Below are 19611 nucleotides of genomic sequence, written 5' to 3'. Positions count from 1 at the left end.
CTTTTCCTGGGAAGCGGCTGCCCAGCCAGAGTCTACTCAATGATTGAAAAGTCACAGAACTTGTCATAAAGGCATGGGGTCTTCAATTAATGCTCACTCAGAGCATTTATTGCTCCTGTTGCCAAAGGGAGCCCATAGAGAAATGTGAATGGAACAGATGTGGTTAAAACATAGATATGAGGCCAGGCGTGGTGGCACCCAGTGCTGTGGGAGGCTGAGATGGGAGGCTGAGGTGGGAGGATTGCTTGAAGCCAGGAGTTTGAAACCAGCCTCAGCAACATAGGGAGACCCAGTTTCTACAAAACATAAAATAAAACAATGAGCCAAGCTAGGTGGTACACACCTGTTGCCCTGGCTGCTCAGGAAGCTAAGGCAAAAGGATTGCTTGAGCCCAGGAATTCAAGACTGCAGTGAGCCATGATTGCACCATTGCACTCCAGCCTGGGCAACAAAGCAAGACTCTGTCTCTAAAAATTAATAAATAATGAATTAAATACTTTTTAAAAGTAGGTATGCCTTCTTTCCTTCCTTGCCGCTCCCCTATTTGCTGGCTGGTATTGTTGACAGGGAAATATTGAAAGTCATATGTTGAAGACAGCACTGTCAACATGGATCTCTGAATGATTACCTGAAGTAGAGCTGCCTCACTTCCAGCCAAACAAGAACCTCCTGGATTTGACAGTTATGTGAGAAAGACAGTGTTTGTATGAAATCACTGGGGTTCGTTTGTTACAGAAGGTAGGTTGCTCTAACCAACCCACTGTCCTTATCCAGATTATTCTCACAGCAAACAACAGCACACGTCCACCTCCACATTCCATCCTACAGTCTCTAAACAGCCTCAGCATTCAAAATCATTTCCATAATCACCTCAATCAATATTTGTTTTTGCTCTCAGAAACTCATTCCATCTTTAACCTGCCACCCCAAAGGGGATGGGCCAGCCCACCAGAGGACTGGGGGCTTCCTTAATTTGGGTTTACGTAGCTTCTGTGTACGAGGCTGCCAACTTACCAAACACCTTTGCTTTCCTCTTTATCATGCGTCCTGTAATCCTTAGACCTTAGTTATGTGATTCTAACCTTGTCAAATATGCATAAACTCAGTTCTTCCAGGCTGCAAGTCATAATGTCTGATGCTTTCTGAATGACCTGAATGTGCTGTCTCCAATACTAGTGCACATATGGTAAAAATACATACATATAGCTCCAAAACAGGCTTACTGTGGGATCTTAACCACCTCTTCACCTCCTCTCTAAATCCCTGTGCTGATTTTCAACCCTAGCTTCAAGCTCATAATTTTGTGTGTTACATGCTGAGCTCTCAGAAGTCAGAAGCCCCAGCAGAGGTGCCATGCTGTGAAAATTCATGTGAGGAAACCCCTTTCTTTCTAAGCAGTTGTGTCTAGTAGCTGCCTACAAGCTCTGCTAAGCAGTGATGGTTTAATTATCCCACAAAGGCAGCGGTATGCTGGGGCACATTTGTACATCTTGAGAGAGAGCTGGCTGTGCCCATCTCCTCCCAACTCTGTGTTCAGTAATATCACATTGGTAGCTTGAAATTAGCCATGGTGGGAGTATTTACACCATGAAAATTGGCACATGCTACAAATCAGGAATATATATATCCCCCAGAGAACTGACTGTGAAGCATCTGCCAGCACACTGCTGTGTGTGAGGGAAAGGCTGCAGAGCCACCCAGCCAACAGGAAGTCGTGGAAGAGTCTGTCTGCACTCAGTAATAGTCGAAGAGCCTGTGCTCTGGATTTATGAGAACGAAGAGCAAGTGACAAGGACTTTCTGTGACAACTAATGAACATAAGCATGCTGAACTGCTGCAGAAAAACAGGCTGCAAGAGGTGATGTGTTATTTCAGATGCCAGGAAATGGATCCTACCTCGGTGATCAGATTCTAATAACTTGCTTTGCCACTGGCCCAGGCGCTTTACAGGTCTTCTAAGGTAGGAGGAGGAAAGGATGGGGACTGAGCTCATTGTCCATCTGTTAAGCTCAGTGGTAGGCTTCACGCATGGGCCAATGCATTTGACCTCCCACATGGCCCTTAGTTGTAGGTATTAGTGTGCTAATTATTCAAAGGAGAGTAATAAGGCCCCAGGAGTCAAGCCAGTAACTTGCCTAATGTCACCTGATGGTAAGGAGTTAAAAATCAGGTGGCCAACAAGCTACCTGATATATCTGCAGAAAGATATTATTAGATTTTATCTGTGGAAAGAAACAACCACCTTTACCTTGTGGGAAATTAGTGACAAATCTGTGGGTCATCAGTAACAATCTTATTGAGATATAATTCACATACCACAAATTCATCCTTTTAAAGTACACAATTCAGTGGCATCAGGATTCAGGACATGTTACTGCAAAATACGATGCCTCAGAAATTGGGAAGAAAACAGAAACAAGAAGGCCATTTTCAGACCTTCTCCTTCCTTTCTGTGTAACAGCTGGCCATAACAGAATTCTTTGACCTGCTTTTCCTGAAAGTAGGTCATAAGACCCTCATGTAGCAGGTGTCCTGCCCTATGCCCAGAGGAAAGAACAAACAGGCCTTGCTATGTTCCCCTCAGTTTATTACCATTAGGCCACACCTTCTTTTTGACCAATTATACTTCTACATGACTATCCATTCTTCATCAAACCTAAGCACAAAAATAGACACTTTTCCCTGAGTCTTGGGTTCTTCATTTCTGAAGTCTTTCCTGTCCTATAAAACTTTGGTTGAATAAATGCTGATATGGTTTGGCTGTATTCCCACCCAAATCTCATCTTGAATTGTAGCTTCCATAATCTCCACATGTCATGGGAGGGACTGAATGGAAAGGAACTGAATCATGGGGCAAGTTTTTCCCATGCTGTTCTTGTGATAGTGAATAAGTCTCATGAGATCTGATGGTTTTATAAAGGGCAGTTCCCCCGCACAAGCTCTCTTGCCTGCTGACGTGTAAGACATGACTGTGCTCCTCCTTCACCCTTCTGCCATGATTGTGAGGCCTCCACAGCCATATGGAACTGTGAGTCCATTAGACCTCTTTTTCTTTATAAATTACCCAGTCTTGGGTATATCTTTATTAGCAGCATGAGAACTTACTAATACGAATGTGTTACCCTTTTCTCTTGTTAATCTGTCTTTTGTTATAGGAGTGTCGGTCATGAACCTTGCAATAGATGAGGAAAGTATATTACTTTTCTCTCCTACAGTGGGTTTTAGTATAGCTACAGAGTGGTGCACCATTATCACTATCTAATTCTAGAACATTTTTATTAGCCCAGAAAAGAAACCCATACCCATTAGCAGTCACTCTCTACTCCCTCTGCCCCGCAGACCTGGCAACCACTAATCTACTTTCTATCTCTATGAATTGGTGTATTCTGGACATCTCATATAAACGGAATCATACAATATGTGGCCTTTTGTGTCTAGCTTCTTTTACTTATAATATTGACAAATCTGTTTTAAAGTTCATGGAGCTCTACAGATGAATTTACAAAGTTAAAAGGCAAACACATGCAGTTTTATTTAAATACCAATAAGCAACAGAGCAAGGCAATGAATGTGAAGTACTAGCATATGTGTTTTTTAATTCAATTTTACAATGTTTGTTGAGTGCCTGTTTATACAACAGACACAAAACAGACAAAATCCCTGTCTCATAGAACTTATATTAAGATGGAGAGAAAAGACAAAAAACAAACATAATAAAATAATAATAGCACATTAGAAGGTTTTAATGACTGTGGCGGAGAAAGATGAAGCAAGTGTGGGGTGTTGTGGATGCTAGAGGAGACCTTCTGAATGCATTGCTCTTCTCCTTCCCTGCCCCCCGCCTCTCTCTCATAAAATGTCCATGATTCTGATGCCTGACAGCAGGGGTACTCCTGAGTCCCTGTGCCATTGTCTACCTCTGAAGTTTAGTGGGCATCTTTGCTACCATGAACACTAGACCAGCAGGCAACAGCTCTCAGTCATTATATGATAGGTTCATCTTCCTCTCCCAGGCCAGAGTCCCATCCTCTCTGAAATTCTGAGCTGAAAAGCAGAGAGGTAAGAGGTACCTCATCCTTCTCTCCCAGATCTCATCTTTCCCCTTCAGAGCAGCAGTGAAATTGCTACCCTGCCACTAGCCCCCTACCCACAGCACAGGGTATAAGTGCCCTGCTCCATCCTTCACCCTCCACACACCTCCTCATTCTGTCTCCCTGCAGCTGTCCCCACATTGACATACATTAAACAATGACCTGCAGGGTTTCTTGACAAACATCTCAAGGCACAATATTTGCCTTGGTCTGAAGCTTCCTGGAGCCTGGTGAGTTTCCCTTAGCCTCCACATCCTGCCATTTCACAAATTATTGTCAACTTCAGCTCCTCTACCACTGCTGCTGCTGTTAAAAACACCAAACTTTGTTTAAATCCAGCACTTATCCTTATAACTAGAAAACATTCCAATATTTCCTCATAGGTAACTTCACCAACTCTAACACCATCAAGAATTATTACACCATAAAAATCCACATCTATGTGTGTAGACAGTGCCAACAGGAAGCCCAATTTTCTTCCACCAAAGTTGTGTACATAATTATGTTTTTATGGCTTTTTCTTACTATAAAAGTACGACATATAATTAGAGAGAAAAACAGAAAATACAAATGAGAAAAAGTAAAATCACCCCATGTAATGGGTAGTCACTAAGACAGCCCCCAGTGACACTTCTTTCCTAGCATTTATGTCCTTCTGTAAGCTCCTCCCCTTGCCTGGGGCTGGACCTAGTGACTCACTTCTAATGAACACAATACACAAAATGCAATGGGTGTCATTTCTAAGATTAGGTGTGCAGAAAAGAGTTAACATAGCAGGCCTGAGACTGTTCTCCTTAGATAGTCCTGCTTATAAGACTGGCCTTTGCATTTCATGAGAAAGGGTTCCCCCCATGCCCTGATAAGAAGGACTCACTTTCTGCCTAAGCTGTTTGTGCCAACAATAGTTATGTCGAACATCAGCCTTCCTTCTGGAAATCTAGAATATGGGTATGTGCTAGACATCAGGTGTCAATGTGACTAACCCACAGTAAAAACCCTGGGAATTGGGTCTTCCATGAGGTTGTCTAGTGACAAACATCTCATACGTGTTTCAGGTCACTGCTAGGGGAGTGAAGTTTGTCCTGTATGACTGCACTGTCAGAGGACTTGGAAGCCGGTGCCTGCTTCCCTCTGGTCTTTACCTCATGCACCTTTTTCCTTTGCTGATTTTGCTTCATCTTTTCTCGGTAATAAATCACAGCCATGAGTATGACTATGTGCTGAGTCCTGTGAGTCCTCCTACTGAGTCATCAAAGCTAGGGGGTGAGTTTTGTGGACCCCCAACACATTAGACTACTAAAAAGCCTATGGCCTTTCCCTCTCTCTCTCCCCACCACTTTCTCTCTCACATACACACACAGAACTTGCTGCCACATTGGAAGTAGCCTTATTGAGAGGCTTACATGGCAAGGAACTAACATCTCTTGCCCATAGCCAACAGCCAGTACCTGAGCCACCTGAGTAAGTGTAGAAGCACAGGCTTTCCCAGTTGAGCCTTGAACTAAGACCCAGATCAAGGGTCTTGACCACCTTGACTGCAGCCTTGTGAGAGGCCCCAAGACAACTAGCCACACTCACATTGCTGCCCCACAGAAACTGTGAAATAATAAATGTTTGTTGTGTTAAGCTGCTAAATTCTAGGATAATTTCTTACACAGGAATAGATAACTAATAAACCCTTCACCTAGAGGTCATTATTGCTTATATTTTAGGGCACATCTCAAGGGTTTTCTACACCCATATATAGGTAGAATAAGTGTTCTAGTTGACACTGAATTTCTTTTTTGTTGTTATTAACACTATTGGTAAAAAGCAAAAGCATAGGGGAACGATATAGTATTTTCCTTTGTTATCACAAGAAGTTTTGCATTCCAGAATGATAGCTGATATTTCTTTTTGAGTCAGGTTGTCCTTTTGTTTGGGGGAGTAAGAGGTGTGGCAAGAAAAAGATCTCTTTCATGGCCTTTTCTGAACTCCCATTCTGAAATGGGGAGGTTTCACACACTAGGTTAAATCACTTAGCACAATTAATGTGAATGTAACTATCCTTCATGTGGGTGGAATTAATTTCTACAAATTATGTTTCCTTTTAGGGAAGCTGTTTTTCCCTCTTTGGGGGTCTCAGGGAGATTGGTGGCAAGGACTCCTGGGAAAAGAAAAGCTGAAGGACACTCTGGCAAGAGGTAATAAGCTAGTCCTTGCAAAATGGCCATGGGCTGGATGAAAAGGAAAGAAACAGCCAGTACAGGACACAGTGGGTGAAACTGACACAAGCTTAAGTTTTCTAGGAGCAAATGTATCTCATAATCAATTTTAAGTTTTTCTTTTTTGTTTGGAACTTCCACATACTATACCCAAGCACTCAGCAAAGTTGCATTATACATCACAGCTCAGTCTAACCTGCATTTGGAGAATTAATCCATTGTCCGTGTTTCTGCAAAGCCTCATGAAGAGAGATATTAAGGGAACAAGAGGTGCCCTGCAAAGAAATGAAGCTCCAGGCTAAGGTAATGAGATACAGGGAAGGGGAATCTTCTAGAAGAATATCGTGCAATCAAACTAGATGGGGAATAGAACCACAGGATATGAATACTAAAAAACAAGTGTAGCCTCTTGTTGCTAGAATAAGCTGGAAAATCAAAGTTGCACACACTTTTTTTTTGTAACAAATTACAATCAGGCTGAATGTACTATTTATGGCCTGCTAAATTGACTTAACAATATATTGTATCATTAAAAATTCTGCTACAGCTCAGTTTGTACTGGCTGCTAATTATTCTGTTGTATGGAAAAACTATAATTTATTTTACCAATATTCTATTATTGGACATGTAAGTCATTTCTAATTTTCATTGTTATTATAAACGATGCTACAGTGAACATCCTTATAGCTAAACCTCTGTTCAAAACTGTAATTATATCTTTAGAATACATTGCTAGAAATGGCATTGTTACATCAAAAAATATGCACTTCTAGTGTTTAAAGAATTTTTCCAAATTTTCTTTCAGAAAAATTACACCAATTCAAACTCCTGCCAACAGGAGACAAGAAGTGCTTTGCCCCACCACTTGGCCAAAACTAGATATTGTCTTTTTATCATTCTTACAACATATGCTTGTTCTTATACTTGCTTAAACACACTATAAGAGATTTATAATTGAAAATTACTTTTTTATTTGGTTTGTATGTGTTGTCAAGTCCAAAACTCATACCACTCACTGCACAATAGCTAGTAACTCCAGAGACAAGGTGTTGGGGCAAGCAAAACGACTATTTCAATGGCCAACAAACCAAGAAGATGGTAGACTAGTGCTGTAAAGAACCATCTTTGAAGGCATGAATCTCGGCCAGGCACAGTGGCTCATGCCTGTAAACCCAGCACTTTGGGAGACCAAGGCGGGCGGATCATGAGGTCAGGAGTTTGAGAGCAGCCTGGTCAACATGGTGAAACCCCATCTCTACTAAAAATACAAAAATTAGCTGGGCGTGGTGGCACATGCCTGCAATCCCAGCTACTCAGGAGGCTGAGGCAGGAGAATCACTTAAACCTGGGAGGTGGAGGTTGTAGTGAGCCGAGGTCTTGCCACTGCACTCCAGCCTGGGCAACAGAGCAAGACTCCATCTTGAAAAAATAAAAATAAAGGCACGAATCTCAAGCTTGTTTTTATATTGCGGAAAGGGAAACAAGGAGGAGGTTAGGGGTTGAGGTCAGGCAGTGACAAGTGACCACAGACATCTGGGCATCAGCAGGAGTCCAAAAGGTTGCAAATCATCTTGTCCTTGGTCAGGTCACAAGGCTCCTGTACATTTTTAACATAACACGGTTATTAGTGTGTATACCCTCCTTATCTCCTCAGGCGTTAGTTTTGGGAAGGGACTGTTATCACCTTTGCTTTAAATTAAACTAGAAACTAAATTTCTACCATAGTTACCTTGGCCTGCATGCAGAAATGAGAAAAGGCAGTTAGCTTGTGAGGTTAGAAGCAAGATGGAGTCAATTATGTTAGATTTCTCTTCACTGTTACATGTGCAGCTCAAACATAAACAATAAAGGTCATTCTAGGCAGCTCTCCAAAGTCATGCAGCAGGCAAACAAGAAAGCCACAGAACTGGCAGCATCTTGCCACATACGGCTCCCTTCAGTAGCCCTTTCTGAGGTTAGTACCAACATAGGTAATACTGACTATAAAAGCTCCCTTCTTTTGCATTTAACATTTATAACTTGTTCATACCCAGGTTTTAAAAAAAATAAAAAAGTTTTTGTTTTGCCTAAAAATGGATACAATGTAAGTTTTAGAGAATTGAAAAAGGAAAAGAAAATGCTTTTCTAGCCAAGAAGTGCCTTCTGCTATTGGCAGGTAGATAAATTTGTTTTTAAAACAAGGCTTTTGTAACAAAAGAACCAGAAGGAAAATCTTCCATTTTTATCTCATTGTCCTTCTGAGATTTGTCCTCTGCTCTTTCGCCATGTTTGATCACTGTAAACACTTCCCTAATAAGCAGCTTTGGGGAGAAAGCAAGAGATCCTAGATAAGGAACAGTGTCAGAATGGCTGGATTTCATCATTTCCTCAATTACTAATGATCCTCATTCTTTGTACAGGAAATGTAGACTGTGCTCAAGTATAAAAGGTCATTAATATGAGAATATTTAAAAAAAAAAGGTCAGTTCTGTAAAAAATGCATTGAATGGGTAAGTGCCTTGTTGGAGTAGAGAAGGGAAGAGGAGGGGTGACAAAGAATGAGGAATAGTCAGGCTCCTCCTCAGGGAGCTTCCAGTCACCCAGCACAGGGTCAGCACACACGCACACGTGTGCACGCGCGCACACACACACACACACACACACAAAGCCAGCAGCACCTGCCCAAGCATAGAAGCTGAACAGAGGTGTGAGAAACCACATGAGCAAGAGCAGACAGGAATAAAAGAGTGACTGAGAATAAGGACAGACTCAGGAGAGGTGGCGTTTGATCCCACCTTGGAGAGGAGAGAAAGGTTACAAGAGGAGGAGACTGGGCAAGGAGAATGAGCTTTGACAGGCAGAGAAAAAAACCGAAGCCAAGGAACCCAGTGTGCAAATTGGCTTTAGTCTGTTTGTGCTGTTATAGCAGACTGCCACAGACCGGGTAATTCATAATAAACAGAAATTTATTTCTCACAATGCTAGAGGCTGGGAAGTCCAAGAACAAGGGGCTGCCCTCTGGCAGGGGCCTTCTTTCTGCCTCAAAACATGGTAGAAGTTATCAGGAAAAGGAGCCAAACTCCTTGTTTTATTACAAACCCACTCCCACAGTAATGAATCCACTCCTGTGACAATGGCATTCACACCACATTCACTCTGCCCTCATGGCCGAATCACATCTCATTAGGCCCCACCACCCAACACTGCTGCATCGGCAGTTAAGTTTCCAACACGCGCTTTTTGGGGAATACAGTCAAACCACAGCAGGACACATAAGCCATAGATTTCACCCATGGAGAGAGATAGAGCGGAGGCGAGGTTAAAAAGAAGGTTAGGTGCTGTGACTACCGGCCTGACATGCAGTGCTAAGGAGCATGAACCTGACTCTGTAGGCCACTGTTTTCCAAACTTGTGATCACACACTCCATTCATTAAAAAAACTCTAAGCACATAACCCTAATATAGGTATTTCTGTTTATTTACTTAGAAATTATATATCTGATTCACTACATTAATGTGTCATACTATCTTATGAAAGACAAAAATATATATTAACTTAAAAGGAGGATTTTAAGTTTAAATGCCTTGCTGATTGCGATGGCCTCATACTGGCAGAGGCACATCCTCAAAGCACAATGTACATTTACCTAGCAAAACTTTTATTTAACATTTGCATTTCAAACAGTCTTCTTGACAACTTTGGATTTGTTTAGCCAACTGCTTGCATAGATTGTCATTGCTGTCACCTCATAAAGCAGCTGACCAAGGGCTTGAACCAGACTTAACTTCTTGTTTGTTTGCACTTCAACACTAGTATCTTCTTCAGTCCTTGGAGCAATTTTTAAGCACCTTGTCCATTTTACTAGAGCTTAGTTAAAACTAGATACTAAAAGCTTGTCCCTGGGCTCAAGTCCATTGCAGTATTAGGATGAATTCCACTGGCACCCTCTTTGCACTTTGGTGAAGCTTTGGCTCCTCTGTAGGCTGTGCTCTGTCACCTAAGCTGCAGTGCAATAGCTCACTGCAGGCTTGACCTTCTAGGCTCAAGCAATCCTCTCCCCTCAGCCTGCAAAGTAGCTGGGACTGCAGGCATAGGCCACCATGCCCAGCTGATTTCTTTTATCTTTAGTAGAGATGAGGTCTCCCTATGTTGCCCAGGCTGGTCTGGAACTCCTGAGCTCGAACGACCTTTCTGCCTCAGCCTCCCAAACTGCTGGGACTGCAGGTGTGAGTCACTGCAACCGGCCTCCATCTTTTTTAACATCAGAATATACATAGTTCCAAAATTTCCCTCCTGTCCACCTCTTGCACACTGCCTAATGTGTGTGTCTGCATACTGGAAGCCAGTCACCAGCACAGAGAATGGAAAGCCCTGGTACAATTTAATAGAGAAAATAGCAGCTTCCAATCTGTATTTCAGGAAAGTCTCTCTGTCATGGATGGACTGGGGCTACCATGGGTAATGTATTTAAGAAATGATCACTTTAGGCCGGGCGCGGTGGCTCACGCCTGTAATCCCAGCATTTTGGGAGGCCGAGGCAGGCGGATCATGAGGTCAGGAGATCGAGACCATCCTGACTAACACGGTGAGACCCCATCTCTACTAAAAACAAATACAAAAAATTAGCCAGGCGTGGCAGCATGCGCCCGTAATCCCAGCTACTCAGGAGGCTGAGACAGGAGAATCACTTGAACCAGGGAGACAGAAGTTGCAGTGAGCTGAGATCGCGCCATTGCACTCCAGCCTGGGTGACAGAGCAAGACTCCGTCTTAAAAAAAAAAAGAAAAAAGAAAGAAATTATCACTTTAACCCAGGCTGGAGACAACAAGGAGTGGAACCTGAGTTGCACACAGGAAGACTGAGAGCTCCAACAGAGTTTTGGAGGAGGAGGAGGAGGTGGAATTAGATTTGAATACTTCCAAAGGAGGCCAGCTTCTCAGCCCACCAGAGTCCATGTCCCTCCCTACTGTGTCACAACCCCTTTTCATCATTTACATTTGTTCTCTGGCCTCTCCAAGCATCAGAGTCAAAGCTCTACACAAGGACAGTGACTGTGATGGTTCAAGGAAGGGCTGGATGTGAAAATAGCTGACGGAGGAGTCAGAGAGCCTGGCAAGTGATTGTTGAGACGAAAAGAAAGAAAAATGCCAAGATCCCTAGCCTGTTACTGGAAGGAAAGTGACTCCATTAATCCCTTCAGAAGGAGCAGGTTCTGCTTAGAGGATTGGTGTGAAAATAAGGTTATTATCTGACATATTGAGTTGAAAACATCTGTGGAACATGAACAAAGAAATGTCTTAAAGCCTGTAATCCCAGCACTTTGGGAGGCCGAGGCAGGAGGATCACGAGGTCAGGAGATCAAGACCATCCTGGCCAACACGGTGAAACCCCGTCTCTACTAAAAATACAAAAAAAAAAAAAAAAGTAATTAACCAGGCATGGTGGTGGGCACCTGTAGTCCCAGCTACTCAGGAGGCTGAGGCAGGAGAATGGCGTGAACCTGGGAGGCGGAGCTTGCAGTGAGCCAAGATCATGCCACTGCACTCCAGCCTGGGCAACAGAGTGAGACTCCATCTCAAAAAAAAAAAAAAAAAAGAAAGAAAGAAATGTCTAAAAAGAAAGTGGTAATATAACATACAGCAGTGTACTCGGTTGAATAAGGTCCCCCCAAAATGGATGTGTATCTGGCACCTCCAAATGTGATCTTACTTGGAAATGGACTTATCAGACTTATACATCTGATAAGAAGCATTTGCAATCTATTCTCCCTGAAGCCTGCTACCTGGAGGCCTTACTTGCATGATAAAACCTTGGTCTCACAACCTATCATCTTAACCCAGACATTCCTAAGTCTTTAGACAATAACTTAACTCTTTCGACCAATCATCAATCAGAAAATCTTTGAATCTACCTATGACCTGGAAGCTTCCAGTTGTCCCCCCTTTCTGGACAAAACCAATGTACATCTTACGTGTATTTGATGTCTCATGTCTCCCTAAAATGTATAAAACCAAACTGTACCTTGACCACCTTGGACACATGTTCTCAGGATCTCCTGAGGGCTGTGTTATGAGCCATTTGTCTCTTGTATTTGGCTCAGAATACATCTCTTCTACCATTTTACAGTTTGACTCTTTTTGTCAACAGAGTGATGCATTTACAAACAAAAGAGTGCCAAGAATCGCAGGCAACCAGCAGAAGCTAGAACTTTAGGCAAGGAAAGGTCTTCCCCTAGAGCCCTCACAGGGACCATAGCCAGCCAACACCTTGATTTCAGACTTCTAGCATTCAGAACGGTAGAGAAAACATTTCTGTTGTTGTGAGCCTCCCAGTTTGTGGTACTCTGTTACAGCAGCCTTAGGAAACAAATACAGATTCCCAGTTAGGGTCCCGCTTAAGAGCTGAAGCTGTAGGAGGTACGCAGTCACCCTGGAGGAAGACCCGTGGGGCGGGGGGATCCAAGCCAGAGTTGGGGGAGAAAGAGCCATGTGTGAGAAACAAGATGAGAAACCAGTCTGGACACTGGACAAGGGATCAGGAAACGGCAATGAGCCCTTGGTTTGAGGAGAGCAGGGAGGAAGGAGAGGGTGGTGGGATGGGAAGCAGTGTCGTGAAGTCAATGCAGGAGAATTTTGAACAGAGATGAGGTAGCCAGTGGAGACAGATGCCCCCAAAATATAGAATAAGAAATGAGAGAAACTCTTAAGAGGCAGGTGATCAATTCACATTTCATACCACCGTATTCCAAAGAAAAGAAACTTTGAATGCCAAAAAGGTCAAGTGACCCCCTCTACATCCATCAGAAAGGTATTAGGCCTAAGGTACATTATGTGAAAAAACTAAGCTCCAAGACCGTATAGAGAAAATCACGTAACATACATCGAACTATTTAAATGATTATCACTAGGGGAGATTTTCATATTCTGCATCATATGTTTGGATTAAACATATGATCTAAAATGTTTGATTTTTTTTTCTTTACAATACGCAGTTGTTACTTTTAAGCAGAAAAAGAGGAGGACTAAAAAGAGAGCAGGATAGAAACCAGCATGTGTAGTCTCATTATAAGATGGCAAACCTCTCTGTGGGTATATGGATAAAAAGAGATCTTAAAGGATGCCAAAATGTTTAAGCGTTTGATCCAGGAAATGTTTTTCTGTGTATTTTCTTGTTTCTGTGTATTTTGTCCTTTTCTCTTTTGTTTTCCTCTTTTAGGTTGAGTACAATATGATTTTCTCCAAAAATAAGGTCATTGGCATTAAACTCTACAAATAAAGCCCGCTTCTTCTCTGGTTATTTTTTTCTTGACCTCGGCCAACATCATCAAATGGATGAACAATTATAAAATTGAAGTTCATCTTTGGTGCTCTTAATACTTTTCCTATGATAAAGCTTTTAATCTATTCCTAAAGGACCCAAGCGAGGCAAACGATCCATCCATGCAACACAAGCATATTCTGGATGCTGTCACTCTGGCCAAGTTTATCCTAAAATTATGTGACCTCTAACTGTGCAGGGCAGGCAAAAATGTCCTGGCTCTTAACTTTCTCATTCACAGTTCCATTCAGCTCCTCTCTTTCTATACTATTTTGAATTATTTCACTCCTATCCACTTGAAACATGAGCTAATTTTGTACTAACGACTATATTTTCTGCAGTTTAAGTTTTTCCCTTATTGGCAAATCTTGCACACACACAGATGCATAAATGTCTTTGTTTCTTCAACCAAATTCAACTTTTATTATATCCAATTTTCTTTCCAAAAAAAAATGTGCTTAAATAGAAGCAGTCACTACATTTTTATTACTCTTTGGCTTCTTTTCATGAGCAATTGTACAAATCTTTCCCAAAGTACTTCGCCCCTCTAAGAGGAGTCCTTACATTCTAGGCAGACATGCTTAGCGAAGGAAGCATGTGGAAAGAAAGGCCGAGCACTAAGGTTAAGACGTGGTGCAGGAGGGCAGAGAAGGAGAGCTTATAGAGCAGGTTCGGGATGCAGCTTCACCTGTTCTTCATTATTGCTAAAAACTGTATTCATTGTAAAAATAAGTATATGCCCTTCTAAGATGTTCTTCTAAAAATGCAAACATTTAATCTTGTGCCACCTCCTGTAATGCCCTTAGTAGGGAACAACATCATCTCTTGTGGTATTCCTGCCAAAAATGAATAACCTAAATTGAATCAAGAGGAGAAATCAGACAAACCCAAACTGGCGTTCATCCTACAAAACAGCCAGTTAGTACTCTTCAAAAGCATCAGTCATTAAAAAAACACAGAGGGACTGTTCTAGGTTAAAGGATGCTGGGAAAAAAATATGGCAACTAAATGTAATATGGGATCCTGGATGGGATCCTGGACCAGAAAAAAGGATATTTGTAGGATAACTCATGAAATCTGAATGATTTAATTTGAAATCAAATTTTAATTGAATTCTACAGAATTAATCTGTAATTCGTTTCATGTTAATGTTAATTTTCTGGTTTTGATCACTGAGCTGGGTTTTTTAATTTTAGGTTCAGGGGTACATGTGCAGGTTTGTTATATAGGTAAACTCGTATCACAGATGTTTGTTATACAGATTATTTCACCACTTTTGTACTAAGCCTAGTACCCAATAGTTATTTTTTCTGCTCCTCTCCAACCTTAAGTAGAGCCCAGTGTGTTGTTCCCTTCTTTGTGTTCATAAGTTCTCATCATTTAGCTCCCACTTATAAATGAGAACACATGGTATTTGGTTTACTGTTCCTGCATTAGTTTGCTAAGGAGCCTCCAGCTCCATCCATGTTCCCGTGAAAGACATGACCTCATTTTTTCTGGCTGCGTAGTATTGCATGGTGTATATGTGCCATATTTTCTTTACCCAATCTATCATTGATGGGCATTTATGTTGATTCCATGTCTTTGCTATTGTGAATAGTGCTGCAGTGAACATATGCATGCACATGTCTTTATGGTGGAAAGATTTATATTTCTCTGGGTGTATACCCAGTAATGAGATTGCTGGGTCAAATGGTAGTTCTGTTTTTAGCTTTTTGAGGAATCATCATACTGCTTTCCACAATGGTTGAACTAATTTACACTCCTGCCAAGTGTCTAAGTGTTCCCTTTTCTCTGCAACTTTGCCAGCATCTGTTATTTTTTTACTTTTTCATAGCCATTCTGATTGGTGTGAGATGGTATCTCTTTTTGATTTTGATTTGCATTTTTCTAATGATCAGTGATAGTGAGTTTTTTCATATGCTTGTTGGCTGCATATGTGTCTTCTTTGGAAAAGTATCTATTCTTGTCCTTTGCCCACTTTTTAGTGGGGTTGTTTTTCTCTTTAAGTTTTTAAGTTCCTTATAGTTTCTGGATATTAGAACTTTGTCAGATATATAATTTGCAAACATTTTCTCCCATTCTGTAGGCTGTTTACTCTGTTGATAGTTTCATTCGCTGTGCAGCTTTTAAGTTTAGTTAGATCCCATTTGTCAATTTTTGCTTTTGATGTTGTTATGAAATCTTTGTCCATTCCTATGTCCAGGATGGTATTGCTTAGGTCGACTTCCAGGATTTTTATAGTTTGCGGTTTTACATTTAAGTATTTAATTCATCTTGAGTAGATTTTTGTATATGGTGTAAGGAAGGGATCCAGTTTTGATCTTCTACATATGGCTAGCCAGTTATCCTTGCACCATTTATTGAATAGACAGCCTTTTCCCCATTGCTTGTTTTTGTCAGCTTTGTCAAAGATCAGATGATCATAGATGTGTGGCATTATTTCTCGGCTCTCTGTTCTGTTCCATTGGTCTATGTACCTGTTTTGGTACCAGTATCATGCTGTTTTGGTTACTGTAGCCCTGTAGTATAGTTTGAAGTTGGGTAATGTGATGTCTCCAGCTTTGTTTTTTCACTTAGGATTGCCTAGCCTATTCGAGTTTCTTGGTTCCATATGAATTTTAAAATAGTTTTCTTACTAGTTCTGTGAAGAATGTCATTAGTAGTTTGATAGGAATAGCACTGAATCTGTAAATTGCTTTGGGAAGTATGGCCACTTTAATATTGACTCTTCCTATCCATGAGCATGGGATGTTTTTCCTTTCGTTTGAATCATCTCTGATTTCTTTGAGCAATGGTTTGTAATTCTCATTGTAAAGTTCTTTCCTATCAATGTTAGTTTTCTGGTTTTGATCATAGAATTGGTTTCTGAGAGGTTAATATTTGAAGAAGCTGAGCAACATATATAAGAAAGTCCTTGTACTATTTTTATAACTTTATATGCCAGAAATGTTTTTAATCTATTTACTTTACAGAATGAAATTATTTCTAAATAAAAAGTGAAAAAATTATTCATGATACAAAGCCTAATTAAATGAGAGAGACTGGCTTCCTTTTCTATTCCCCTTTCTTCCCTCTTCAAGGTACCACCTCTCACTGGCTGCCCAAGCAAGATTCTATGGCTTGGAATAATTCTCACCCACTTGCTCATCAAAAGGCGTCTATTTAGAAGCCCTACTCCTTCAGGGACATCTGAGGTTGATGAGCTGATCCAATAAGCCATCAGAGCTGGAATATTAGTAGTTAACAATGGCTCTCTGCACTCTTTTTAAATAACTTTGCTTTTCAGGCCAAGGTGAAAGCCTCGTGGGAATTTCACACATTTTATAAAAGCAGAGGAGTGCTATTTGAGCAAGGGGTAGATAACACCTACACTCCACTCAGGATTGCCAAGCATAGCCCGAGGCAGAAGTACTCATACTTCACTATAGAATCATCTGGGGAGCTTTTAACCTTCTGATTCTAGTGTTCCCCTCTGGCAGATGGAGACAGAAACAACTTGAGTGGGCTCAGGAATTTTTGCAATACAAGTAAGAAGACAGGACTACAATTCACAAGAACAGTATATCCTGGGGATTCCTGAGAACAGAACGCACTCAAAAAAAAAAAAAAAAAAAAAAGAAGACGACAAAAACAAAGATAACATGAAACCAGATTCCACAACCATGTTTCAAGTGACCCATGTGAGTCAAGCCCATGAGACACATACTATACCAATTTCAGCGAAGCCTCACAAAACTTAGGGGGGTGGAGGAGAGGGTCTTATGCCCATTTCATAGATGAACAAACTAAGGACTTAATAGATTTCAACAATTTGTTCAAAGTCTCTACCTTAAAGGATTTTGGGGTTCTGGTTTTTGTTTTTACCTGCCCTGTTAACTCTTCTAAGAATGAGCCCAGAAGAAGACAACCTTCTGAGATACTTTCCCTGCCCTCCAAGGGCTGTGGAGAACGTGATAGGGTTGGAGCTGCCCTCTCCTCTTCCCAGAGACACTGCTCCACAATCCCATCAAGTCTGACTGGTACCAACGACTCCAGGGGACCTCTGCCTTCAGAACTCCATAGGCCTGTGTGGACACCAGTCTTTACGTCCATGTTCCCTCGCCCTCCAGGGGCCCAGATTGACCTGTCCAAAGCTCTCTCATCATGCTGAATTCTGGTGACAGCATAGGGTGAGCCTGTGGGTTCTACAGCTCAGCAAACCTCCAGCCAACTAGTTTCCCTTCATATGGTTCCCCAGTCTTTACTGTGGCATCCAAGAAGGGAAAGCATCCCCTCTCCCTTGATGAGATGTCAGCCCCTTAGCACACACGGCCTGGGTGCTAGGAGGACCCATACAGGCTAGGGTGGGGCCACTGGGAGGGGAATGCGTAGGGGGTAGACCCCATCTAGCTGCTTCTTGATGAGCCTGGCATGGAGTGTTTGATCCAAATCTTGACAGCACATTGGTGGCTGTCATCACTGTGTGGCAGGACTTGCAGTTGAGCTTCTTGTGACTTGGACCTCAGCCTCCATTGAAGACCACAACACAAGTCCCACCTTACAAACAAATGAGGGAATGAATGAGCTTTGGCATTGGATAAACCTGGGTTCAAATCCTGGCTACTCTATTTCCTGTGTCAGTTGCTTCACTTTTCTAAATATAAATTGTGTTCCTTCTGTTTTGGCTTCTAGGAAACCCCGAGCCAAATGTATGGCCACCTCTGACCACTCGACCAGCCCAGCACGGTGTACATTTCTGGGTAGCTTATCACGCCTTCCAAGCATTGCCTTTATCTTTCCTCTCCCCATCAAGCTTGTATTGTTTTCCTTTTGAATCATAAGCACTTTTGTTAAATACCTCAAATCTTTCGAGAACAGCAAGGAGCAAAATAAATAAACTTAACTTCTCTGAGACCATGTTTCTTCATCTGGAATATAATCATTTGTACTTTACAGGGAGTATACATCAAGTCAGCCTGCATAATGTGCCCAGCCAAGGGCCTGGAGCAGACAGGGAGAGACTCCCAGGGGCTGGGGCTGTCCCACCTCCCCTGTCTCCTTTCATGCCAAACCTAAGGACCTCAAGCCTCAGGTCCCATTTCACAGAGAAACATTCCTCACTGATTGCATTTATCCAGAATAGACCATAGAGGTGTGAGCGTTTTGGACAATATTGGGGGGGCTGTTCCCAGGAGACAGGCACGTGGCAGGAAAGAGTAGGAGGAGAGGGCAGTGTGAGCACCGAGGACCCAGGGTGAGCCCCCATATGGGTGCAGAATTTCCCCTGATAAAACTCCCTATTTAATCAGGCTGCAGAAGCAGTCCCAAATCTTACTTCCTCTTATTTATTGATGGGGTTCTCCACCCTGTTTTTAATACTAGTTAATCTTCGTGGCATCAGCCTGCTGGAACAAGGCCCAAATTCTTTCCACTGCAGGTCACGAAGCGGATTACCCTAGAATTCTCAGAGCTGGCCTTTGTGTTCTTTCTGGAAGGTGCTTGTGTAATGACGTGGAGGGAGATGGTAAGGGAGAACTTCTGCTTGGTCTTGCTTATAACTAAATTGAGACAGTGCTGACAGGGGAGGGTCAGGCAGGAGGGAGTGGAGGAGAGAGAGTGCCACCATTGGTCCTGTGCCTGCAGCATAATTTGGGTGTTGGAAGCTTTCTGTAGATTCCTTTTCTCATGAAGCTGCACCAAGCCTTGTAATGAAAACATTCCTCCCTGTCCACAGCTCTGATCTAATGAACATCATCCTAAAACACAGTGGCCCAGATGTCATTCATGGGTCTCCAGGAGGCCCTTCCATCACACGCAACCTGTCAGTCACCCCAACTCCAGGAAAAGCCTGAATAAACAGGTGAATCAAGCCTCACAGTGACAGGAAAACTTTATGGGTTTTTGTTTCTAACTCATTAGGCACACATTCATGGAGAGGGCTAGGATAAATTTTTCTTTCATCCAGAATAGAACTGAAATCTTTGGCTTTGTGATGTGATCCTCTCACTCTTGTAATTTAAAAGTACAAACTAAAGGA

At 42.1% G+C, this 19611-nt stretch overlaps 1 long non-coding RNA gene across 1 annotated transcript; it reads left to right on the top strand.

The window, feature by feature from the left end:
* The first annotated feature begins 2957 nt into the window (after nt 1-2957).
* Nucleotides 2958-18488, top strand: LOC101176592. Its single transcript, XR_177792.2, has 4 exons — nt 2958-3028; nt 5293-5354; nt 6185-6274; nt 16676-18488. It is a non-coding gene; the product is annotated as an uncharacterized LOC101176592 (long non-coding RNA).
* Nucleotides 18489-19611: the final 1123 nt, after the last annotated feature.

Source organism: Nomascus leucogenys, chromosome 1a (genome assembly GCF_006542625.1).
Source record: "Nomascus leucogenys isolate Asia chromosome 1a, Asia_NLE_v1, whole genome shotgun sequence".
Lineage (NCBI taxonomy): Eukaryota > Metazoa > Chordata > Mammalia > Primates > Hylobatidae > Nomascus > Nomascus leucogenys.
The sequence above is the reverse complement of the archived record's forward strand: the minus strand, read 5'-3'. Positions and strand labels throughout refer to the sequence as shown.